A 26,871-nucleotide genomic window follows, 5' to 3' on the forward strand; every position below is an offset into this window, starting at 1 on the left:
AATGCTTCTGTCTAGTTTTCATGTGAAGACATCCCCTTTTCCGCCATAGGGCTCAAATTGCTCCAAACATCCACTGGAAGACTCTACAAATACTGTGTTTCAGAACTGCTCTGTCAAAAGGAAGGTTCAATTCTGTGAGTTGAATGCACACATCACAAAGAAATTTCTGAGAATGCTTCTGTCTAGTATATATGTGAAGATATTTCCTTTTCCACCACAGGCCTCAAAGCGCTCCAAATAAACACTTGCAGATTCTACAATAAGTGTGTTTCAAAACTGTGCTATCAAAACAAGGTTCAACTCTGTGAGTTGAATGCACACATCACACAGAAGTTCCTGAGAATGCTTCAGTCTAGTTTTTATGTGAAGATATTTGCTTTTCCACCATAGTCCTCAAATCACTCCAAATATCCACTTGCAGATTCTACAAAAAGACTGTTTCAAAACTACCCTCACAAAAGGAAGGTTCAATTGTGTGAGTTGAATGCAAACATCACAAAGAACTTTCTGAGGTTGCTTCTGTCTAGTTTTTATGTGAAGATATTTCCTTTTCAACCATAGGCCTCAAAGTTCTCCAAATGAACACTTGCAGATTTTATGGAAAGAGTGTTTCAAAACTGCTCTATCAAAAGAAAGGCTCAACTCTCTGAGTTGAATGCACACATCACAAAGCAGTTTCTGAGAATGCTTCTGTCTAGTTTGTATGTGAAGATATGCCGTTTACAACGAACTCCTCAAATAGCTCCAAATATCAACAAGCAGATTCTACAAAAGCAGTGTTTCAAAACTGCTCTATCAAAAGAAAGGTTCAACTCTGTGAATTGAATGCACACATCACAAAAAAGTTTCTGAGAATGCTTCTGCCTAGCTTTTACGTGAAGATATATCCTATTCCACCATAGACCTCAAAGCGCTCCAGATGAACACTTGCTGATTCTACAAAAAGTCTGCTTCAAAATTGCCCTATCAAAGAAAGGTTCAACTCTGTTAGCTGAATGCATGCATCACAAAGAAGTTCCTGAGAATGCTCCTGTCTAGTTTTTATGTGAAGATATATCCTTTTCCAACAGAGGCCTCAAATCGCTCCAAATATCCACCGGCAGATTCTAGAAAAAGACTGTTTCAAAACTGCTCTATCAAAAGAAAGGCTCAACTCTGTGAGTTGAATGCACACATCACAAACCAGTTTCTGAGAATGCTTCTTTCCAGTTTTTATGTGAAGATATTTTGTTTTCCACCATAGGCCTCAAATCGTTCCAAATATCCACTTGCAGGTACCACAAAAAGACTGTTTCAAAACTTCTCTCTCAAAAGGACGAATCAACTCTTTGAGGTGAATGCACACATCACAAAGCAGTTTCTGAGAATGCTTCTATCTAGTTTGTATGTGAAGATATCCCATTTACAACGAATTCCTCAAGGAGTTCCAAATATCCACCAGCAGATTCTACAAAAGCAGTGTTTCAAAACTGCTCTATCAAAAGAAAGGTTCAACTCTGTGAATTGAATGCACACATCACCAATATTTTCTGAGAATGCTTCTGACTAGGTTTTATGTGACGATATTTCCTTTTCCACCACAGGCCTCTCAGCGCTCAGAATGAACACTTGCAGGTCATACAGAAAGAATGTTTCAAATCTGCTGTATCAAAAGAAAGGTTCAACTCTGTGAGTTGAATGCCCACATCAAAAGGAACATTCTGAGAATACTTCTGTCTACTTTTTTTGTGAAGATAGCCCATTTCCAATGAATTCCCCAAGAGTTCCAAATATCCACAAGCAGATTCTACAAACGGAGGTTTTCAACATTACTCTATCTGAAGACATGTTCAACTCCGTTAGTTGAATGCACACATCTCAAAGAAGTTCCTGAGAATGCTTCTGTCTATTTTTTTATGTGTGTCTATTTTTTTCCGCCATAGGCTTCAAAGCGCTCCAAATGAAAACTTGCAGACTCTACAAAAGACTGTTTCAAAACTCTATCAAAAGAAAGGCTCAACTCTGTGAATTGAATGCACACATCACAAAGCAGTTTCTGAGAATGCTTCTGTCTAGTTTTTACGTGAAGATATTTCCTTTTCCACCATAGGCCTCAAATCACTCCAAATATCCACTTTCAGGTACCACAAAAAGACTGCTTCAAAACTGCTCTCTCAAAATGTAGGTTCAACTATGTGAGTTGAATGCACACATCACAAAGCAGTTTCTGAGAATGCTTCTGTCTAGTTTGTATGTGAAGATAGCCCATTTACAACGAATTCCTCAAAGAGCTCCAAATATTCAGAAGCAGATTCTACAAAAGCAGTGTTTCAAAAGTCCTCTATCAAAAGAAAGGTTCAACTCTGTGAATTCAATACACACATCTCAAAAAATTTTCTGAGAATGCTTCTGTCTAGTTTTCATGTGCAGATATTTCCTTTTCCACATTAGGCCTCAGAGCGCTCAAAATGAACAATTGCAGATTATACAGAAAGGAAGTTTCAAATATGTTCTATCAAAAGAAAGGCTCAACTCTGAGAGTTGAATGAACACATCACAAAGAAATTTCTGAGAATACTTCTGTAAAGTTTTTTTCTGAAAATAGACCGTTTCTAACGAACTCCTCAAAGACTTCCAAATATCCACAAGCAGATTCTACAAAAGGAGTGTTTCAAAACTGCTGTATCAATCGAAAGGTTCAAGTCTGTGAATTGAACACACACATCAAAAAGGGGTTTCTGAGAATGCTTCTATCTAATTTTTATGTGAAGATATTTCCTTTTCCACCATAGGCCTGAAGCTCACCAAATGAACACTTGCAGATTTTACAAAAAGATTGCTTCAAAACTGCTCTGTCAAAAGAAAGGCTCAACTCTGTTAGCTGAATGCACATATCACAAAGAAGTTCCTGAGAATGCTTCTGTCTTGTTTTTATGTAAACATATATCCTTTTCCAATATAGGCCTTAAATCGCTCCAAATATCCACCTGCAGATTCTACAAAAAGACTGTTGCAAACCTGCTCTATCAAAAGAAAGGCTCAACTCTGTGAGTTGAATACACACATCACAAAGCAGTTTCTGAGAGTGCTTCCGTCTAGTTTTTATGTGAAGGTATTTCCTTTTCCACCTTAGGCCTCAAATAGCTCCAAATATCCGATTGCAGGTACCACAAAAAGACTGTTTCAAAACTGCTCTCTCAAAAGGAAGGTTGAATTTTGTGAGTTAAAGGCACACATCACAAAACAGTTTCTGGGAATGCTTCTATTTCATATGTGAAGATATCCTGTTTACAGCGATTTCCTCAAAGAGCTCCAAATATCCACAAGCAGATACTTGAAAAAGTATGTTTCAAAACTCTATCAAAAGAAACGTTCAAAACTGTGAGTTGAATGCACAAATCACAAAAAACTTTCTGATAATAATTCTGCCTACATATTTTGTGAAGATAGCCCGTTTCCAACGAATTCATCAAAGAGATTCATTTATCCACAAGCAGATTCTACAAAAGGACTGTTTCAAAATCGCTGTCTCAAAAGAAAGGTTCAACTCTGTGAATTGAACAGACATCTCACAAAGGTGTTTCTGAGAATGCTTCTGTCTCATTTTTATGTGAAGATATTTCCTTTCCACCATAGGCCTCAAAGAGCTCCAAATATCCACAAGCAGATTCTACAAAATGTGTGTTTCAAAACTGCTCTATCAAAAGAAAAGTTCAACTCTGTGATTTGAATGCACACATCACAAAGTACATTCTGCGAATGCTTCTTTCTAGTTTTTGTGTGAAGATATTTCCTTTTCCAACGAATTCCTCAAAGAGTTCCAAATATCCACAATCAGATTCTACAAAAGAAGTGTTTCCATACTGCTCTATCAAAAGACAGATTCAACTCTGTTAGTTGAATGCACACATCTCCAAGAAGTTCCTGAGAATGCTTCCGTCTAGTTTTTATATGAAGATATTTCGTTTTCCACCATAGGCTTCAAAGCACTCCAAATGAACACTTGCAGATTCTACATAAAGAATGTTTCAAATCTGATCTATCAAAAGAAAGGTTCAATTCTGTGAATTGAATGCACACATCACAAAGATCTTTCTGAGAATACTTCTGTCTAGTTTTTTTCCAAAGAGAGCCGTTTCCTGCGAATTCCTCAAAGAGTTTCATATATCCACAAGTACATTCCACAAATGGAGTGTTTCAAAACTGCTCTATCAAAAGAAAGGTCCAACTCTTTGAGTTTCAATGCACACATCACAAAAAAGTTTTGGGGAATGCTTCTGCCTAGTTTTTAAGTGAAGATATTACCTTTCCCAACATAGGCTTCAAAGCGCTCCAAATGAACACTTGCAGATTCAACAAAAAGACTGTTTCAAAACTGCTCTATCAAAGGAAGGGTTCAACTCTGTGAGCTGAATGCACACATCACAAAGAAGTTTCTGAGAATGCTTCTGTCTAGTATTTATGTTATTTTCTTTTCTAACATAGGCCTCAAATCGCTACAAGTATTCACTTGCAGATACTACAGAAACACTGTTTCAAAACTGCTCTCTCAAAAGGAAGGCTCAACTCTATGAGTTGAATGCACAAATCACAAAGCAGTTTCTGAGAATGCTTCTATTTTGTATGTGAAGATATCCAGTTTACAACGAATTCCTCAAAGAGCTCCAAATATCTACAAGCAGATTGTACAAAAGGAGAGTTTCAAACTGCTCTATCAAAAGAAAGTTTCAACTCTCTGAGTTGAATGCACACATCACAAAAAGTTTCTGAGAATGATTCTGTCTAGTTTTTATGTGAAGATATTTCCTTTTTCACCATATGCCTCTAAGCGCTCAAAACGAACACTTACTGATTATACAGAAAGAATGTTTCAAATCTGCTCTATCAGAAGAGAGGTTCAACTCTGTGAGTTGAATGCAAACATCACAAATAACTTTCTGAGAATGCTTCTGTCTAGTTAGTATGTGAAGATATCCGTATATAACGAATTCCTCAAAGAGATCCAAATATCCACAAGCAGATCCTACAAAAATTGTTTTTCAAAACTGCTCTATCAAAACAAAGGATCAACTCTGTTAGTTGAATACACACATCATGAAGTACTTTCTGAGAATGCTTTGTCTAGTTTTTATGTGAAGATATTTTCTTTTCCAATGAATTCCTCAAATGATCCAAATATCCCCAAGCAGATCCTACAAAGGGAGTGTTTCAATACTGCCCTATCAAAAGACAGTTTCAACTCTGTTAGTTGAATGCACACATCTCAAAGAAGTACTGAGAATGCTTCTGTCTAGTTTTTATGTAAAGATATTTCCTTTTCCACCACAGGCTTCAAAGCGCTCCAAATGGACACCTGCAGATGCTACAAAAAGAATGTTTGAAATCTGCTTTATCAAATGCAAGGTTCAACCCTGCGAGTTGAATGCACACATCACAAAGAACTTTCTGAGAATACATCTGTCTAGTTTTTTTCTGAAGATAGCCTGTTTCCAAAGAATTCCTCAAAGAGTTTCATATATACACAAGCAGATTCTACAAAAGGAGTGCTTCTATACTGCTCTATCAAAAGGCAGATTTAACTCTATTAGTTGAATGTACACATCTCAAAGAAGTTCCTGAGAATGCTTCTGTCTAATTTTTATGTGAAGGTATTTCCTCTTCCACCACAGGCTTCAAAGTGCTCCAAATGAACACTTGCAGATTCTACAAAAAGACTCTTTCAAAACTGCACTAACCAAAGAAGGGTTCCACTCTGTGAGGTGAATGCACACATCTCAAAGGAGTTTCTGAGAATGCTTCTTTCTAGTTTTCATGTGAAGATATTTCCTTTTCCACCAAAGGCCTCAAAGCGCTCAAAATGAACACATGCAGAGTATACAGAAAGAAAGTTTCAAATCTGCTCTATCAAAATTGTGGTAAAAATCTGTGAGTTGAGTGCACACATCACAAAGAACTTTCTGAGACTACTTCTGTCAAGTTTTTTTTTTTTTAATATAGTCCGTTTCCAACAAATTCCTCAAAGTGTTCCCAATATCCACAAGCAAATTCTACAAAAGCGGTGTTTCTAAACTGCTCTATCAAAAGAAAGGCTCAACGCCGTGAATTAAAGACACACATCACAAAATAGTTTTGGATAATGCTTCTGTCTAGTTTTTATGTGAAGATATTTCCTTTTCCACCATAGGCCTCAAAACACTTCAAATGAACACTTGCAGATTTTAAAAAAAGAGTGTTTGAAAACTGCTCTGTCAAAAGAAAGGTTCAACTCAGTTAGCTGAACGCACACATCACAGAGGAGTTCCTGAGAATGCTTCTGTCTAGTTTTTATGTGAAGATATATCGTTTTCCAACATAGGCCTCAAATTGCTCCAAATATCCTCCTGCAGATTCTACAAAAGACTGTTTCAAAACTGCTCTATCAAAAGAAAGGCTCCACTCTGTGAGTTGAATAAACAGCACAAAGCAGTTTCTGAGAATGCTTCTCTCTATTTTTTATGTGAAGATATTTCCTTTTCCAAAATAGGCCACAAATCGCTCAAAATATAAACTTGCAGGTATCACAAAAAGACTGTTTCAAAACTGCTCTCTCAAAAGGAAGGTTCAACCATGTGAGTTGAATGCATACATCACAAAGAAGTTTCTGAGAATGCTTCTCTCTAGTATGTATGTGAAGATATCCCGTTTACAATGAATTCCTCAAAGAGCTCCAAATATCCACAAACAGATTTTACAAAAGGAGTGTTCAAAACTACTCAATCAGAAGAAAGGTTCAACTCTGTGAGTTGAATGAACACATCACAAAAAAGTTTCTGGGAATGCTTCTGTCTAGTTTTTATGTGAAGATATTACCTTTTCCACCATAGGTTTCATAGCGCTCCAAATGAACACTTGCAGTTTCTAGAAAACACTGTTTCAAAACTGCTCTATCAAAGGAAGGGTTCAACTCTGTGAGTTGAATGCGCACATCACAAAGCAGTTTCTGAGAATGCTTCTGTCTAATTTTTATGTGAAGATATTTCCTTTTACACCATAGGCCTCAAATCGTTCCAAATATCCTCTTGCAGATACTACAAAATCACTGTTTCAAAACTGCTCTCTCAAAAGGAAGGCTCAAGTCTGTGAGTTGAATGCACAAATCACAAAGCAGTTTCTGAGAATGCTCTCTAGTTTATATGTGAAGATATCCCGTTTCCAATGAATTCCTCAAAGAGTTTCATATATCCACAAGCAGATTCCTCCAAAGGAGTGTTTCAAAACAGCTCTATCAAATAAAGGTTCAACTCTGTGAATGAACACACACATCACAAAGGTGTTTCTGAGAATGCTTCTGTACAGTTTTTCTGTGAAGATATTTCTTTTCCACCATAAGCCTCAAAGCACGCCAAATGAACACTTGCAGATCCTACAAAAAGAGTGTTTCAATATTGCTGTATAAAAAGAAAGGCTGAACTCTGTGAGTGCAATGCAAACATCACAAAGAACTCTCTGAGAATGCTTCTGTCTAGTTTTTACATGAAGATATCTGTTTCCAACGAATTCCTCAAGAGTTCCAAATATCCAGAAGCAGATCCTACAAAAGGAGTGTTTCAATACTGGTCTATCAGAAGACAGGTTTAACTCTGTAAGTTGAATGCAGACATCTCACAGAAGTTGCTGAGAATGCTTCTCTTCACTTTTTATGTGAAGATATTTCCTTTTCCATCATAGGCCTCAAATCGCTCCAAATATCCACTTGCAAGTACCACAAAAAGACTGTTTTCAGAACTGCTCTCTCAAAAGGAAGGTTCAACTCTGTGAGTTGAATGCACACATCACAAAGCAGTTTCTGAGAGTGCTTCTGTCTAGTTTGTATGTGAAGATAGCCTGTTTATAACGAATTCCTCAAAGAGCTCTAAATATCCACAAGCAGATACTACCAAAGAGTGTTTCAAAACTGCTCCATGAAAAGAAAGGTTCAACTCTGTGAGTTGAATGCCCACATCACAAAAAAGTTTCTGAGAACACTTCTGTCTAGTTTTTATGTGAAGATATTACCTTTACTACCATAGGCTTCAAAGAGCTCCAAATGAACACTTGCAAATTCTACAAAAAGACTGTTTGAAAACTGCTCTATCAAAGGAAGGGTGCAACTGTGTGAGTTGAATGCACACATCACAAAGCAGTTTCTGAGAAGGCATCTGTCTACTTTTTATGTGTAGATATTTCCTTTTCCATCATAGGCCTCAAATCGCTCCAAATATCCACATGCAGAAACTACAAAAACACTGTTTTAAAACTGATCTCTCAAAAGGAAGGCTCAACTCTGTGAGTTGAATGCACACATCACAAAGAACTTCCTGAGAATACTTCCGTCTAGTTTTTTTCTGAAGATAGCCCCTTTCCAACGAATTCCTCAAAGAGTTTCATATATCTACAAGCAGATCCTACAAAAGTTGTGGTTCAAAACTGCTGTATCAAAAAAAAAGGTTCAACTCTGTGATTTGAATGAACACATCACAAAGGACTTTCTGAGAATGCTTCTGTCTAGTTTTTATGCGAAGATATTTTCTTTTCCCACGAATTCCTCACAGAATTCCAAATATCCACAAGGAGATTCTACAAAAGGAGTGTTTCAACACTGCTCTATCAAAAGACAGATTCAACTCTGTTAGTAGAATGCACACATCTCAAAGAAGTTCCTGAGAATGATTCCGTCCAGTTTTTATGTGAAGATATACTACAAAAGGAGTATTTGAAAACTGCTCTATCAAAAGAAAGGTTCAACTCTGTGAATAGAACACACACATCACAAAGGTGTTTCTCAGAATGCTTCTGTCTACTTTTTATGTGAAGGTATTTCCTTTTCCACCAGAGGTCTCAAAACACTCCAAATGAACACTTGTAGATTTTACAAAAAGAGTGTATCAAAACTGCTCTATCAAAACGAGAAACGAGGTTCAACTCTGTGGGTTGAATGCACACATCACAAAAAAATTTCTGAGAACACTTCTGCCTAGTTTTTATATGATGATATTTCCTTTTCCACCATAGGCTTAAAAGCGCTCCAAATGAACACTTGCAGATTCTACAAAAAGACTGTCTCAAACCGTTCTATCAAAGGAAGGGTGCAACTGTGTCAGTTGAATGCGAACATCACAAAGCATTTTCTGAGAATGCTTCTATCTAGTTTTTATGTGAAGATATTACCTTTTCCACCATAGGCCTCAAATCACTCCAAATATCCACTTGCAGGTACCACAAAAAAACTGTTACAAAACTGCTCTCTCAAAGGGAACGTTCAACTCTGTGAGTTGAATGCACACATCACAAAGCAGTTTCTGAGAATGCTTCTGTCTAGTTTGTATGTGAAGATAGCCCGTTTACAACGAATTCCTGAAAGAGTTCCAAATATCAACAAGCAGATTCTAAAAAGAATGTTTCAAAACTTCTCTATCAAAAGAAAGGTTCAACTCTGTGAGTTGAATGCACACATCACGAAAAAGTTTCTGAGAACTCTTCTGTCTAGTTTTTATGTGAAGATATTACCTTAATTACCATAGGCTTCAAAGAGTTCCAAATTAACACTTGCAGATACTACAAAAAGACTGTTTGAAAACTGCTCTATCAAAGGTAAGGTGCAACTGTGTGAGTTGAATGCACACATAACAAAGCAGTTTCTGAGAATGTATCTGTCTACTTTTTATGGTTAGATATTTCCTTTTCCATCATAGGCCTCAAATCGCTCCAAATACCCACATGCAGATACTACAAAAACACTGTTTCAAAACTGCTCTCTCAAAAAGAAGGCTCAACTCTGTGAGTTGAATGCACACATCACAAAGAACTTTCTGAGAATACTTCTGTCTAGTTTTTTTGTGAAGATAGCTCGTTTCCAACGAATCCCTTAAAGAGTTTCATATAACCACAAGCAGATTCTACAAAAGGAGTGTTTCAAAACTGCTCTACCAAAAGAAAGGTTCAACTATGTGAGTTGAATGCACACATCACAAAAAAGTTTCCGATAATGCTTCTCTCTAGTGTTTATGTGAAGATATTTCCTGTTCCATCCTAGGCCTCAAAGCGCTCAAAATGAACACTTGCAGATTATATGGAAAGAAGGCTTCAAATCTCCTCTAACAAAAGAAAGGTTCATCTCTGTGAGTTGAGTACATACATCACAAAGAACTTTCTGAGAATACTTCTGACAACCTTTTTTTTTTTTGAAAATAGCCGGTTTCCAACGAATTTCTCAAAGAGTTTCATATATCCACAAGCAGATTGCGCAAAAGGAGTGTTTCAAAACTGTTCTATAAAAAACAAAGCTTAGACTCTGTGAATTGAACACACACATCACAAAGGGGTTTCTGAGAATGATTCTGTCAGTTTTTATGTGAAGATATACCCTTTTCCACCATAGGCCTCAAAGCCCTTCAAATGAACACTTTCAGTTTCTACAAAAACTGTGTTTCAAAACTGCTCTATCAAAAGAAAGTTTCAACTCTGTTAGTTGAATGCAAACATCACACAAAACTTTCTGAGAATGCTTCTGTCTAGTTTTCATGTGAAAATACCCGTTTCCAACGAATTACACCGTTAGTTCCAAATATCCACCAGCAGATTTTCCAAAAGGAGTGTTTCAATACTGCTCTATCAAAAGACAGGTTCAACTCTGTTTGTTGAATGCACACTTCTCTAAGAAGTTCCTGAGAATGCTTCTGTCTAGTTTTTATGTGAAGATATTTCATTTTCCACCACAGGCTTCAAAGCGCTCCAAATGAACACTTGCAGATTCTACAAAAAGACTGTTTCAAAACTGCTCTATCAAAAGAAGGGTTTCACTCTGTAAGGTGAATGCACACATCAGAAATCAGTTTCCGAGAATGCTTCTGTCTAGTTTTATGTGAAGATATTTCATTTTCCATCATAGGCCTGAAATCACTGCAGATAAGCCCTTGCAGATACTACAAAAAGACTGTTTCAAAACTGTTCTCTCAAAACGAAGATTCAACTCTGTGAGGTGAATGCACACATCACAAAGCAGTTTCTGAGAATGCTTCTGTCTAGTTTGCATGTGAAATTATCTCAGTTACAGCGAATTCCTTAAAGAGCTCCAAACATCCACAAGCAGATTCTACAAAAGTAGTGTTTCATTACTGCTCTATCAGAAGACAGGTGAAACTCTGTTAGTTCAATGCACACATCTCAAAGAAGTTCCTGAGAATGCTTCTGTCTAGCTTTTATGTGAAGATACATCCTTTTTTAACATAGCCCTCAAATCGCTCCAAATATCCAAATGCAGATTCTACAAAAAGACTGTTTCAAAACTTTGCTATCAAAAGAAAGGCTCAACCCTTTGAGTTGAATGCACACATCACGAAGCACTTTATGAGAATGCTTCTGTCTAGTTCTTATGTGAAGATATTTCCTATTCCACCATAGGCCTCAAATCGCTCCAAATATCCACTTGCAGGTACCACAAAAAGACTGTTTCAAAACTGCTCTATCAAAAGAAGGGTCCCACTCTGTGAGGTGAATGCACACATCACAAAGGAGTTTCTGAGAATGCTTATGTCCAGTTTTTTTATGAAGATATTTCCTTTTCCAACATAGGCCTCAAATCTCTCCAAATATCCACTTGCAGATACTACAAAAACACTGTTTAAGAACTGCTCTCTCAAATAGCAAGGTTCAACTCTGTGAGTTGAATGCACACATCACAAAGCAGTTTCTGAGAATGCTTCTGTCTAGTTTTTATGTGAAGATAATTCGTTTTCCATCATAGGCCTCAAATCGCTCCAAATATGCATTTGCAAGTACCACAAAAAGACTGTTTCAAAACTGCCCTCTCAAAAATAAGGTTCAACTCTGTGAGTTGGATGCACACATCACAAAGCAGTTTCTGAGAATGCTTCCATTTTGTATGTGAAGATATCCCCTTTACAGCGAATTCCTCAAAGCGCTCCAAATATACAGAAGCAAATTCTACAAAAGGAGTATTTCAAAACTGCACTATCAAAAGAAAGGTGCAAATTTGTGAGTTGAATGCACACATCACAAAGAAGTTTCTGAGATTGCTTCTGTCTAGTTTTCCTGTGAAGGTAACACCTTTTACACCATAGACTTCAAAGCACTCCAAATGAACACTTGGAGATTCCACAAAAAGATTGTTTTAAACCTGCTCTATCAAAAGAAGTTTTTCCCTCTGTGTGGTCAATGCACACATCACAAAGCAGTTTCTGAGAATACTTCTGTCTAGTATGTATGTGAAGATATCCCGTTTACAACGAATTCCGTCAAGAGCTCCAAATATCCACAAGCAGATTCTACAAAAGCAGCGTTTCAAAACTGCTCTATCAAAAGAAAGGTTCAACTCTGAGAATTGAATGAACACATCACAAACAAGTTTCTGGGAATGCTTCTGTCTAGTTTTCATATGAGAATATTTCCTTTTCCACCATAGGCCCCAAAGTGCACAAAATGAACACTTGAAAATTATACAGAAAGAGAGTTTCAAATCTGCTCTATCAGAAGAAAGGTTCAACTCTGTGAGATGAATGCACACTTCACAAAGAACTTTCTGAGAATACTTCTGTCTAGTTTTTTTGTGACGATAGCCTGTATCCAAAGAATTTCTCAAAGAGTTCCAAATATCCGCAAGCAGATTCTACAAAACGACTGTTTCAGAAATGCTCTATCAAAAGAAAGGTTCAACTCTGTGAATTGAACACACACATCAGAAAGGAGTTTCTGACAATGCTTCTGTCTGGATTCTATGTGAAGATATTTTCTTTTGCACCACAGGCTTCAAAGGACTCCAAATAAACACTTCCAGATTCTACAAAAAGACTGTTCCAAAACTGCTCTATCAAAGGAAGGGTTCCACTCTGTGTGGTGAATGCACACAACACAAAGTAGTTTCTGAGAATGCTTCTGTCTAGTTTTTATAGGAAGATATTTCCTTTTCCAACATTGGCCTCAAATCGCTCCAAATATCCACTTGCAGGTACTAAAAAAAGACTGTTTCAAAACTGCTCTCTCAAACGGAAAGTCCAACTCTTTGAGTTGAATGCACACATCACAAAGCAGTTTCTGAGAATGCTGCTATTTTCTATGTCAAGATATCCCGTTTACAACGAATTCCTCAAGGAGCCCCAAATATGCACAATCAGATTCTACAAAAGGAGTGTTTGAAATCTGCACTATCAAAAGAAAGGTTCAACTCTGTCAGTTGAATGCACACGTCACAAAAATGTTTCTGAGAATGCTTCTGTCTAGTTTTTATGTGAAGATATTTCCTTTTCCACTATAAGACTCTAAGTGCTCAAAATGAACACTTGCAGATCATACAGAAAGAATGTTCCACAAAGCCTCTATCAAAAGAAAGGTTCAACTCTGTGAGTTGAATGCACACATCAGGAAGAACTTTTTGAGAATACTTCTGTCTACTTTTATTGTGAAGATAGCCCGTTTCCAACGAACTCCTCAAAGAGTTTCATATATCCACAAGCAGATTCTACAAAAGGAGTGTTTCAAAACTGCTCTATCAAAAGAAAGGTTCAACTTTGAATTGAACACACACATCACAAAGGTGTTTCAGAGAATGCTTCTGTCTAGTTTTTATGTGAAGATATTTCCTTTTCCACTATAGGCCCCAAAGCACTTCAAATGAACACTTGCAGATTCTACAAAATGTGTGTTTCAAAACTGCTCTATCAAGAGAAAGGTTCAACTCTGTGAGGTGAATTCACACATCACAAGCAGTTTCTGAGAATACTTCTGTCTAGTTTTTATGTGAAGCTATTCCTTTTCCATCATAAGTCTCAAATCACTCTAAATATCCCCTTGCAGATACTACAAAAAGACAGTTTCAAAAATATTCTCTGAAAAGGAAGGTTCAACGCTGTGAGTTGAATGCCCACATCACAAAGCAGTTTCTGAGAATGCTTCTGTCTCGTTTGTATGTGAAGATATCCCGTTTAAAAGAATTCCTTCAAGAGATCCAAATATCCACAAGCAGATTCTACAAAACCAGTTTTTCAAAACTGCTCTATCAAAAGAAAAGTTTAACTCTGTGAATTTAATGAACACATCACAAAAAAGTTTCTGGGAATGCTTCTGTCTAGTTTCCATGTAAAGGTACTTCCTTTTCCACCGTAGGCCCCAAAGCGCTCAAAGTGAACACTTGCAGATTATACAGAAAGAAAGTTTCAAATCTGTTCTATGAAAAGAAAGGTTCAAGTCGTGAGATGAATGCAGACATCACAAAGAACTTTCTGAGAATACTTTTGTCTACTTTTTTTGTGAAGACAACCGTTTCCAACGAATTCCTCAAAGAGTTCCAAATATCCAAAAGCAGATTCTACAAAAGGAGTGTTTCAAATCTGCTCTATCAAAACAAAGGTTCGACTCTGTGAATTGAACACACACATCACAAAGGAGTTTCTGAGAATGCATCTGTCTAGTTTTTATATAAAGGTATTTCCTTTTCCATCATAGGCCTCAAATTGCTCCAAATATCCAGTTGCAGATACTACGAATAGACTGTTTCAAAACTGCTCTGTCAAAAGGAAGGTTCAACTCTGTGAGTTGAATGCACACATCACAAAGCAGTTTCTGAGACTGCCTCCCATTTTGTATGTGAAGATATCCCGTTTGCAACGAATTCCTCGAAGAGCTTCAAATATCCACAAGCATATTCTGCAAAAGGAGTCTTTCAATACTGCTCTATCAAAAGAAAGGTTCAACTCTCTGAGTTGAATGCACTCATCAAAAAAAAAGTTTCTGAGAAAGCTTCTGTCAAGTTTTTATGTGAAGATAATACCTTTTCCACCCTAGGCTTCAAAGTGCTCCAAATGAACACTTGCAGATACTACAAAAAGCCTCCTTCAAAACTACTGTATCAAAGGAAGGGTTCAACTCAGTGAGTTGAAGGCACACATCACAAAGCAGTGTCTGAGAATCCTTCTGTCTAGTTTTTATGTGAAGATATTTCCTTTTCCATCATAGGCCTCAAATCGCTCCAAATATCCACTTGCAGATACTACAAAAACACTGTTTCAAAACTGCTCTCTCAAAGGGAAGATCCAACTCTGTGAGTTGAATGAACACATCACAAAGCAGTTGCTGAGAAGGCTTCTATTTTCTATGTGAATATATCCCGTTTACAACGATTTCCTCGAAGAGCTCCAAATATCCACAAGCAGATTCTATGAAAGGAGTGTTTGAAAACTCCTCTATCAAAAGAAAGGTTCAACACTGTGAGTTTAATATACACTTCTCAAAACAGTTTTTGAGAATGCTTCTCTCTAGTTTTTATGTGAAGATATTCCTTTTCCATCATAAGTCTCAAATCACTCTAAATATCCCTTTGCAGATACTACAAAAAGACAGTTTCAAAAATGTTCTTTCAAAAGGAAGGTTCAACGCTGTGAGTTGAATGTCCACATCACAAAGCAGTTTCTGAGAATGCTCCTGTCTCGTTTGTATGTGAAGATATCCCGTTCACAAAGAATTCCTTCAAGAGATCCAAATATCCACAGGCAGATTCTACAAAAGCAGTTTTTCAAAACTGCTCTATCAAAAGGAAAGTTTAACTCTGTGCATTTAATGAACACATCACAAAAAAGTTTCTGGGAATGTTTCTGTCTAGTTTCCATGTAAAGATATTTCCTTTTCCACCGTAGGCCCCAAAGAGCTCAAAATGAAGACTTGCAGATTACACAGAAAGAAAGTTTCAAATCTGCTCTATCAAAAGAAAGGTTCAACTCAGTGAGATGAATGCAGACATCACAAAGAACTTTCTGAGAATACTTTTGTCAAGTTTTTTTTGTGAAGACAACGGTTTCCAACGAATTCCTCAAAGAATTCCAAATATCCAAAAGCAGATTCTACAAAAGGAGTGTTTCAAATCTGCTCTATCAAAAGAAAGGTTCAACCCTGTGAATTGAACACACACATCACAAAGCAGTTTCTGAGAATGCTTCTGTCTACTTTTTATGTGAAGATATTACCTTGTCCAGAATTGGCATCAAAGTGGTCCAAATGAACACTTGCAGATTCTACAAAAAGACTCCTTCAAAACTGCTCTATCAAAGGAAGGGTACAACTCTGTGAGGTGAATGTACACATCACAAAGCAGTTTCTGAGAATGCTTCTGTCTAGTTTTTATGTGAAGATATTTCCTTTTCCACAACAGGCTTCAAAGGACTCCAAATAAACACTTACAGATTCTACAAAAAGACTGTTTCAATACTGCTCTCTCAAAGGGAAGGTCCAACTCTGTGAGTTGAATGCACACGTCACAAAGCAGTTGCTGAGAAGGCTTCTATTTTCTATGTGAATGTATCCCGTTTACAACGATTTCCTCAAAGAGCTCCAAATATCCACAATCAGATTCTACGAAAGGAGTGTTTGAAAACTGCTCTATCAAAAGAGAGGTTCAACTCTACGAGTTAAATGTACACTTCGCAAAACAGTTTTTGAGAATGCTTCTGTCTAGTTTTCATGTGACGATATTTCCTTTTCCACCATAGGACTCTAAGTGCTCAAAATGAACACTTACAGATTATAGAGAAAGAACGTTCCACATCTCCTCTAACAAAAGAAACGGTCAACTCTGTGAATTGAATGCACACATCACAAAAATCTTTTCGAGAATGCTTCTGTTTACTTTTTTGTGAAGATAGCCCGTTGCCAACGAATTCCTCAAACAGTTTCATATATCCACAAGCAGATTCTACAAAAGGAGTGTTTCAAAACAGCTCTATCAAAAGAAAGGTTCAACTCTGTGAATTGAACACACCCATCACAAAGGTGTTTCAGAGAATACTTCTGTCTAGTTTTTATGTGAAGATATCTCCTTTTCCACCGTAGTCCTCAAAGCGCTTCAAATGAACACTTGCAGATTCTACAAAAAGTGTGTTTCAAAACTGCTCTATCAAAAGAAAGGTTCAACTCTCTGAGTTGAATGCATACATCACAAAATACTTTCTGAGAATGCTTCAGTCTAGATTTATGTGAAGATACCCGTTTCCAATGAATTACACTGTAAGATCCAAATATCCGAAACCAGACTCTACTAAAGGAGTTTTTCAATACTGCTCTATCAAAAGACAGGTTCAACTCTGTTAATTCAATGCACACATCTCAAAGAAGTTCCTGAGAATGCTTCTGTCTAGTTTTTATGTGAAGATATTTTCTTTTCCACCATAGGCTTCAAAGCACTCCAAATGAATACTTGCAGATTCTACAAAAAGACTGTTTCAAAACTGCTCTATCAAAAGAAGAGTTTCACTCTCTGAGGCGAATGCACACACACCACAAATCAGTTTCTGAGAATGCTTCTGTCTAGTTTTTATGTGAAGATGTTTCCTTTTCCATCACAGGCCTGAAATCACTCCAGATATTCCCTTGCAGATACTACAAAAAGACTGTTTCAAAACTGTTCTTCCAAAAGGAGGTTCAACTCTGTGAGGTGAATGCATATATCACAAAGCAGTTTCTGAGAATGCTTCTGTCTAGTTTGCATATGAAATTATCCCGTTTACAACGAATTCCTTCAGGAATTCCAAACATCCATAAGCAGATTCTACAAAAGTAGTGTTTCATTACTGCTCTATCAGAAGACAGGTGAAACTCTGTTAGTTCAATGCACACATCTCAAAGAAGTTCCTGAGAATGCTTCTGTCTAGCTTTTATGTGAAGATACATCCTTTTTTAACATAGCCCTCAAATCGCTCCAAATATCCAAATGCAGATTCTACAAAAAGACTATTTCAAAACTTCGCTATCAAAAGAAAGTCACAACTCTTTGAGTTGAATGCACACATCACGAAGCAGTTTATGAGAATGCTTCTGCCTAGTTTTTATGTGAAGATATTTCCTTTTCCACCATAGGCCTGAAATCACTCCAAATATCCACTTGCAGGTACCACAAAAAGACTGTTTCAAAACTGCTCTATCAAAAGAAGGGTTCCAATCTGTGAGGTGAATGCACACATCACAAAGGAGTTTCTGAGAATGCTTATGTCCAGTTCTTATATGAAGATATTTCCTTTTCCAACATAGGCCTCAAATCTCTCCAAATATCCACTTGCAGGTACCACAAAAAGACTGTTTCAAAACTGCTCTATCAAAAGAAGGGTTCCAATCTGTGAGGTGAATGCACACATCACAAAGGAGTTTCTGAGAATGCTTATGTCCAGTTCTTATATGAAGATATTTCCTTTTCCAACATAGGCCTCAAATCTCTCCAAATATCCACTTGCAGATACTACAAAAACACTGTTTCAAAACTGCTCTCTCAATAGGAAGGTTCAACTCTGTGAGTTGAATGCACACATCACAAAGCAGTTTCTGAGACTGCTTCTGTCTAGTTTTTATGTGAACATATTTCCTTTTCCACCATAGGCATCAAAGCGCTCCTAATGAGCACATGCAAATTCTACAAAAAGACTGTTTCAAAACTGCTCTCTCAAAGGAAGGGTTCAACACTGTGAGTTGAATGCACACATCACAAAGCAGTTTCTGAGAATGCTTCTGTCTAGTTTTTATGTGAAGATAATTCATTTTCCATCATAGGCCTCAAATCGCTCCAAATATGCATTTGCAAGTACCACAAAAAGACTGTTTCAAAACTGCCCTCTCAAAAATAAGGTTCAACTCTGTGAGTTGAATGCACACATCACAAAGCAGTTTCTGAGAATGCTTCCATTTTGTATGTGAAGATATCCCCTTTACAATGAATTCCTCAAAGCGCTCCAAATATACAGAAGCACATTCTGCAAAAGGAGTATTTCAAAACTGCACTATCAAAAGAAATTTTCAAATCTGTGAGTTGAATGCACACATCACAAAGAAGTTTCTGAGATTGCTTCTTTCTAGTTTCTCTGTGAAGGTAATACCTTTTCCACCATAGGCTTCAAAGCGCTCCAAATGAACACTTGGAGATTCTACAAAAAGACTGTTTCAAACCTGCTCTATCAAACGAAGTTTTTCTCTCTGTATGGTGAATGCACACATCACAAAGCAGTTTCTGAGAATACTTCTGTCTAGTTTGTATGTGAAGATATCCCGTTTACAACGAATTCCTTCAAGAGCTCCTAAAATCCACAGGCAGATTCTACAAAAGCAGTGTTTCAAAACTGCTCTATCTAAAGAAAGTTTCATCTCTGAGAATTGAATGAACACATCACAAACAAGTTTCTGGGAATGCTTCTGTCTCATTTTCATGTGAAGATATTTCCTTTTCCACCATAGGCCCCAAAGCACACAAAATGAACACTTGCAGATTGTACAGAAAGAAAGTTTCAAATCTGCTCTATCAGAAGAAAGGTTCAACTCTGTGAGATGAATGCACTCTTCACAAAGAACTTTCTGAGAATACTTCTGTGTAGTTTTTTTGTGACGATAGCCGTTTCCAAAGAATTCCTCAAAGAGTTCCAAATATCCGCAAGCAGATTCTACAAAAGGATTGTTTCAGAACTGCTCTATCAAAAGAAAGGTTCAACTCTGTGAATTGAACACACACATCAGAAAGGAGTTTCTGACAATGCTTCTGTCTAGTTTTTATGTGAAGATATTTCCTTTTCCACCACAGGCTTCAAAGGACTCCAAATAAACACTTGCGGATTATGCAAAAAGACTGTTCCAAAACTGCTCTATCAAGGGAAGGGTTCCACTCTGTGAGATGAATGCACACATCACAAAGCAGTTTCTGAGAATGCTTCTGTCTAGTTTTTATCGGAAGATATTTCCTTTTCCAACATTGGCCTCAAATCGCTCCAAATATCCACTTGCAGATACTACGAAAAGACTGTTTCAAAACTGCTCTCTCAAAAGGAAGGTTCAACTCTTTGAATTGAATGCACACATCAAAAAGCAGTTTCTGAAAATGCTCCTGTCCTGTTTTTATGTGAAGATATTACCTTTTCCACCATAGGCATCAAAGCGTTCCAAATGATCACTTGCAGATTCTACAAAAAGACTGTTTCAAAACTCCTCTGTCAAAGGAAGGGTTCAATTCTGTGATTTGAATCCACACATGACAAAGCAGTTGCTGAGAATGTTTCTGTCTATGTTTTATGTGAAGATATTTCCTTTTCCAACATAGCCCTCAAATCGCTCCAAATATCCACTTGCAGCTACCACAAAAAGACTGCTTCAAAACTGAACTCTCAAAAGCAAGGTTCAACTCTGTGAGTTGAATGCACACATCACAAAGCAGTTTCTGAGAATGCTTCCCATTTTGTATGTGAAGATATCCTGTTTGCAATGAATTCCTCAAAGAGCTCCAAATATCCACAAGCATATTCTGCAAAAGGAGCCTTTCAAAACTGCTCTATCATAAGAAAGTTCAACTCTGTGAGTTGAATGCACTCATGACAAAAAAGTTTCTGAGAATGCTTCTGTTAAGTTTTTATGTGACGATCATACCTTTTCCACCATAGGCTTCAAAGTGCTCCAAATGAACACTTGCAGATTCTACAAAAAGACTCTTTCAAAACTGCTCTATCAAAGGAAGGGTTCCACTCTGTGAGATGAATGCACACATCACAAAGCAGTTTCTGAGAATCCTTCTGTCTAGTTTTTATGTGAACATATTTCCTTTTCCATCATAGGCCTCAAATCGCTCCAAATATCAACATGCAGATGCTACAAAAACACTGTTTCAAAACTGCTCTCTCAAAAGGAAAGTCCAACTCTGTGAGTTGAATGCGCACATCACTAAGCAGTTTCTGAGAATGCTACTATTTTCTATGTCAAGATATCCCATTTACAACGAATTCCTCAAGGATCTCCAAATATCCACAATCAGATTTTACAAAAGGAGTGTTTGAAATCTGCTCTATCAAAAGAAATGTTCAGTTCTGTGAGTTGGATGCACACATCACAAAAACTTTCTGAGAATTCTTCTGTCTAGTTTTTATGTGAAGATATTTCCTTTTCCACTATAGGACTCTAACTGCTCAAAATGAACACTTGCAGATCATACAGAAAGAATGTTCCACAACTGCTCTAACAAAAGAAAGGTTCAACTCTCTGAGTTTAATGCACACATCAGAAAGAATTTTTTGAGAACACTTCTGTCTACTTTTATTGTGAAGATAGCCCGTTTCCAATGAACTCCTCAAAGAGTTTCATATATTCACAAGCAGATTCTACAAAAGGAGTGTTTCAAAACTGCTCTATCAAAAGAAAGGTTCAACTCTGTGAATTGAACACACACATCACAAAGGTGTTTCAGAAAATGCTTCTGTCTAGTTTTAATGTGAAGATATTTCCTTTTCCGCTATAGGCCTCAAAGCACTTCAAATGAACACTTGCAGATTTTACAAATGTGTGTTTCAAAACTGCTCTATCAAGAGAGAGGTTCAACTCTGTGAGGTGAATTCACACATCACAAAGTAGTTTCTGAGAATACTTCTGTCTAGTTTTTATGTGAAGATATTCGTTTTCCATCCTAATTCTCTAATCATTCCAAATATCCCCTTGCAGATACTACAAAAAGACAGTTTCAAAAATGTTCTCTGAAAAGGAAGTTTGAACACTGTGAGTTGAATGCCCACCTCACAAAGCAGTTTCTGAGAATGCTTCTGTCTCGTTTGTATGTGAAGATATTCCGTTTACAAAGAATTCAAGAGATCCTAATATCCACAAGCAGATTCTGAAAAAGCAGTGTTTCAAAACTGCCTATCAAAGGAAAGGTTCAACTCTGTGAATTTAATGAACACATCACAAGAAAGTTTCTGGAAATTCTTCTGTCTAGTTTTCATGTGAAGATATTTCCTTTTTCACCATAGGCCCCAAAGCACTCAAATTGAATAATTGCCGATTATACAGAAAGAAAGTTTCAAATCTGCTCCATCAAAAGAAAAGTTCAACTCTGTGTGTTGGATGCACACATCACAAAGCACTTCCTGAGAATAATTCTGTCTAGATTTTTTGTGAAGATAGCCGGTTTTCAACGAATTCCTCAAGAGTTCCAAATATCCACAAGTAGATACTACAAAAGGAGTGTTTCGAAACTACTCTATCAAAACAAAGGTTCAACTCTGTGAATTGAGCACACACATCACAAAGGAGTTTCTGAGAATGCTTCTGTCTAGTTTTTATGTGAAGATATTTCCTTTTCCACCATAGGCCCCAAAGCTCTCCAAATAAACTCTTGCAGATTTTACCAAAAGAGTATTTCAAACGTGCTCTGTCAAAAGAAAGGTTCAACTCGGTTAGCTGAATGCACATATCTCAAAGAAGTTCCTGAGAATGCTTCGGTCTAGTTTTTATGTGAAGATATTTCCTTTTTTAACATAGGCCACAAACCGCTCCAAATATTCACATGCAGATTCTACAAAAAGACTGTTCCAAAACTGCTCTATCAAAAGAAAGGCTCAACACTGTGAGTTGAATGCACACATCACAAAAAACTTTCTGAGAATGCTTCAGTCTAGGTTTTATGTGAAGGTACCCGTTTCCAACGAATTACACCGTTAGTTCCAAATATCAAAAACCAGATTCTACAAAAGGAGTTTTTCAATACTGCTCTATCAAAAGGCAGCTTCAACTCTGTTAGTTCCGTGTACACATCTCAAAGAATTTCCTGAGAATGGTTCTATCTAGTTTTGATGTGAAGATATTTCCTTTTCATCCATAGCCTTCAAAGCGCTCCAAATGAACACTTGCAGATTCTACAAAAAGACTGTTTCAAATCTGCTCTATCAAAACAAGGGTTCCACTCTGTGAGGTGAATGCACACATCACAAAGCAGTTTCTGAGAATGCTTCTGTCTAGTTTTTAGGGGAAGATATTTCCTTTTCCACCATTGGCCTCAAATCGCTCCAAATATCCACTTGCAGGTACCACAAAAAGACTGTTTCAAAACTGCTCTCCCAAAATGAAGGTTCAACTGTGTGAGTTGTATGCACACATCACAAAGTAGTTTCTCAGAATGCTTGTCTCTAGTTTTTATGTGAAGATATTTCCTTTTCCACCATAGGAGTCAAATCGCTCAAAATATCCACTTACAGATACTACAAAAAGACTGTTTCAAAACTGCCCTGTCAAAACGAAGGTTCAACACGGTGAGGTGAATGCACACATCACAAAGCAGTTTCTGAGAATGTTTCTGCCTAGTTTCTACGTGAAGATATTCCATTTACAACGAATTCCTCAAAGAGCTCCAAATATCGAAAATCAGATTCTACAAAAGCAGTGTTTCAAAACGACTCCATCTAAAGAAAGATTCAATTCTGTCAGTTGAATGCACACATCACACAAAAGTTTTTGACAATGTTTCTGTCTAGTTTTTAAGTGAAAATATTTCCTTTTCCACCATAGGTCTCAAAACGTTCAAAATAAACACTTGCAGATTATACAAAAAGTATGTTTCAAATCTGTTCTATCATAAGAAACGTTCAACTCTGTGAGTTGAATGCACACATCACATAGAACTTTCCGAGAATATTTCCCTCTGTTTTTTTTTTTGTGAAGATAGCCCGTTTCCAAAGAATAGCTCAAAAGTTCCAAATATCCAAAAGCAGATTCTACAGAAGGATTGGTTCAAAGCTGCTCTATCAAAAGAAAGGTTCATCTCTGTGAATTGAACACACACAACACAAAGGAGTTTCTGAGAATGCTTCTGACCAGTTTTTATGTGAAGATATTTCCTTCTCCACCATAGGCCCCAAAGTGCTCCAAATGAACACTTGCAGATTATACAGAAAGAAAGTTGAAAACATGCTGTATCAAAAGAAAGGTTCAACTCTGTGAGTTGAATGCACACATCACAAGGAACTTTCTGAGAATACTTCTGTCTAGTTTTCTTGTGAAGGTGGCCCATTTCCAACGAATTCCTCAAAGAGTTCCAAATATCCAAAAGCAGATTCTACAAAAGCAGTGTTTCAAAAATGCTCCATCAAAAGAAAGTTTCAACTCTGTGAATTGAACAAACACATCACAAAGGAGTTTCTGAGAATGCTTCTGTCTAGTTTTTATGTGAAGATATTTCCTTTTCCTCCTTAGGCCTCAAAGCTCTCCAAATGAACAATTGGAGATTTTAAAAAAAGAGTGTTTCAAAACTGCTCTGTCAAAGGAAATGTTCAACTATATCAGATGAATGCAAACGTCACAAAGAATTTCCTGAGAATGCTTCTGTCTAGTTTTTTTATGAAGATATACCCTTTTCCAACATAGACTTCAAGTCGCTCCAAATATCCTCCAGCAAATTCTACAAAAAGACTGTTTCAAAACTGCTGTATCAAAAGAAAGTCTTCACTCTGTGAGTTGAATGCACACATCACAAAGCAGTTTCTGAGAATGCTTCTCTCCAGTTTTTATGTGAAGATATTTCCTTTTCCATCAAAGTCCTCAAATCACTCAAAATATCAACCTGCAGGTATCACAAAAAGATTTTTTCAAAACTGCTCTCACAAAAGGAAGGTTCAACTCTGTTAAATGAATGAGCACATCACAAAGCAGTTTCTGAGAATTATTCTGTATACTTCGTATGTGAAGATATCCTGTTTACAACGAATTCCTCAAAGAGCTCCAAATATCCCCAAGCAGATTCTACAAAACGAGTGTTTCCAAACTGCTCTATCAAAAGAAAGGTTCAACTCTGTGAGTTCAATGCACACATCACAAAAAAGTTTCTGGGAATGCTTCTGTCTAGTTTTTATGTGAAGATATTACCTTTTCCACAATTGGCTTCAAAGCACTCCAAATGAACACTTCAGTTTCTACAAAAAGACTGTTTCAAAACTGCTGTATCAAAGGAAGGGTTCAACTCTGTGAGTTGAATGCACACATCACATAGCAGTTTCTCAGAACGCTTCTGTCTTGTTTTAATATGAAGATATTTCCTTATCCACCATAGGCCTCAAATCGCTCAAAATATCCACTTGCAGATACTAGAAAAATATTGTTTCAAAACTACTGTGTCAAAAGGAAGGCTCAACACTGCGAGTTGAATGCACACATCACAAAACAGTTTCTAAGAATGCTTCTATTTTGTATGTGAAGGTATCCCATTTACAACTAATTCCTCAAAGATCTCCAAATATCCACAAGCAGATTCTGCAAAAGGAGTGTTTCTAACTTGCTCTATCAAAAGAAAGGTTCAACTCTGAGTTGAATGCACCATCACAAAAAAGTTTCTGAGAATGCTTCTGTCTAGTTTTTATGAGAAGATATTTCCTTTTCCACCATAGGCCTCTAAGCGCTCAAAATGAACACTTGCAGATTATTGAGAAAGAATGTTTCAAATCTGCTCCATCAAAAGAAAGGTTCAACTCTGTGAGTTGAATGCACACATCACAGAGAACTTCTTGAGAATATTTCTGTCTAGTTCTTTTCCGAAGATAGCATGTTTCCAATGAATTTCTCAAAGAGTTCAATATATCCACAAGCAGATTCTAGAAAAGGAGTGTTTCAAAACTGCTCTATCAAAAGAAAGGTTCAACTCTGTGAATTGAACACACACATCACAAAGCTGTTTCTGAGAATGCTTCTGTCTAGTTTTTTTGTGAAGATATCCCGTTTCCAAAGAATTCCTCAAACAGTTCGAAATATCCACGAGCAGATTCTACAAAAAGACTGTTTTAAAACTGCTCAATCAAAGGAAATGTTCAACACTGTCAGTTTAATGCGCTCATCACAAAGCAGTTTCTGACAATGCTTCTGTTTAGTTTTTATGTGAAGATATTACACTTTCCATCATAGGCCTCAAATTGCTCCAAATATCCACTTACAGATACCACAAAAACACTGTTTCAAAACTGCTCTCTCAAAAGGAAGATTCAACTCTGTGAGTTGAATGCACATATCACAAAGCAGTTTCTGAAAATACTTCTGTTTTGTGTGTAACGATATCCCGTTTACAAAGAATTCCTCAAAGAGCTCCAATTATGCAGAAGCAGATTCTCCAAAAGGAGTGTTTCAAAACTGCTCTATCAAAAGAAAGGTTCAACTCCCTGAGTTGAACGCACACATCATGAAGGAGTTTCTGAGAAAGCTTCTTTATGGTTTATATGTGAAGATAATTTCTTTTCCACCATAGGCCTCCAAGCGCTCCAAATGAACACTTGAAGATTCTACAAAAAGTGTGTTTCAAAACTGCACTATCAAAAGAAAGTTTCAACTCTGTTAGCTGAATCCACACATCACACAGAAGTTCCTGAGAATGCTTCTGTCTAGTTTTTATGTGAAGATATTTCCTTTTCCAACGTAGGCCTCAAATCGCTCCAAATATCCTCTGGCAGAATTTCCAAAATACTATTACAAAGCTGCACTCAGAAAAGGAAACTTCAACTCTGTGAGTTGAATGCACACATCACAAAGAAGTTTCTGAGAATGCTTCTGTTTAGTTTTTATATGATTATATTTCTTTTTACACCTTATGTCTCAAAGCGCTAAAAGTCAACTATTGCAGATCCTGTAAAAGGAGTGTTTCAAAAGTGCTCTACAAAAAGAAAGGTTTGACTCTGTTAGTTGAATGCACACATCTCAACGAAGGTCCTGAGAATGCTTCTGTCTCGTTTTTATGTGAAGATATTTCCTTTTTCAAAATAGGCCTCAAATCGCTCCAAATATCCATTTGCAGATACTACAACAACAATGTTTCAAAACTGCTCTCTCAAAAGGAAGGCTCAACTCTGTGATTTGAATGCACATATCACAAAGCGGTTTCTGAGAATGCTTCTATTTTCTATGTGTAGATATCCTGTTTACCATGAATTCCTCAAAGAGATCCAAATATCCACAAGCAGATTCTACAAAAGGAGTGTTTCAAAACTGCTCTATCAAAAGAAAGGTTCAACTCTGTGTGTTAAATGCACACATCACAAATAACTTTCTGAGAATTCTTCTGTCTAGTTTTTATGTGAAGATATTTCCTTTTCGGCCATAGGCTTCAAAGCG

This window comes from Pan troglodytes, chromosome 10 (genome assembly GCF_028858775.2).
Source record: "Pan troglodytes isolate AG18354 chromosome 10, NHGRI_mPanTro3-v2.0_pri, whole genome shotgun sequence".
In the NCBI taxonomy this organism is placed as follows: Eukaryota; Metazoa; Chordata; class Mammalia; order Primates; family Hominidae; genus Pan; species Pan troglodytes.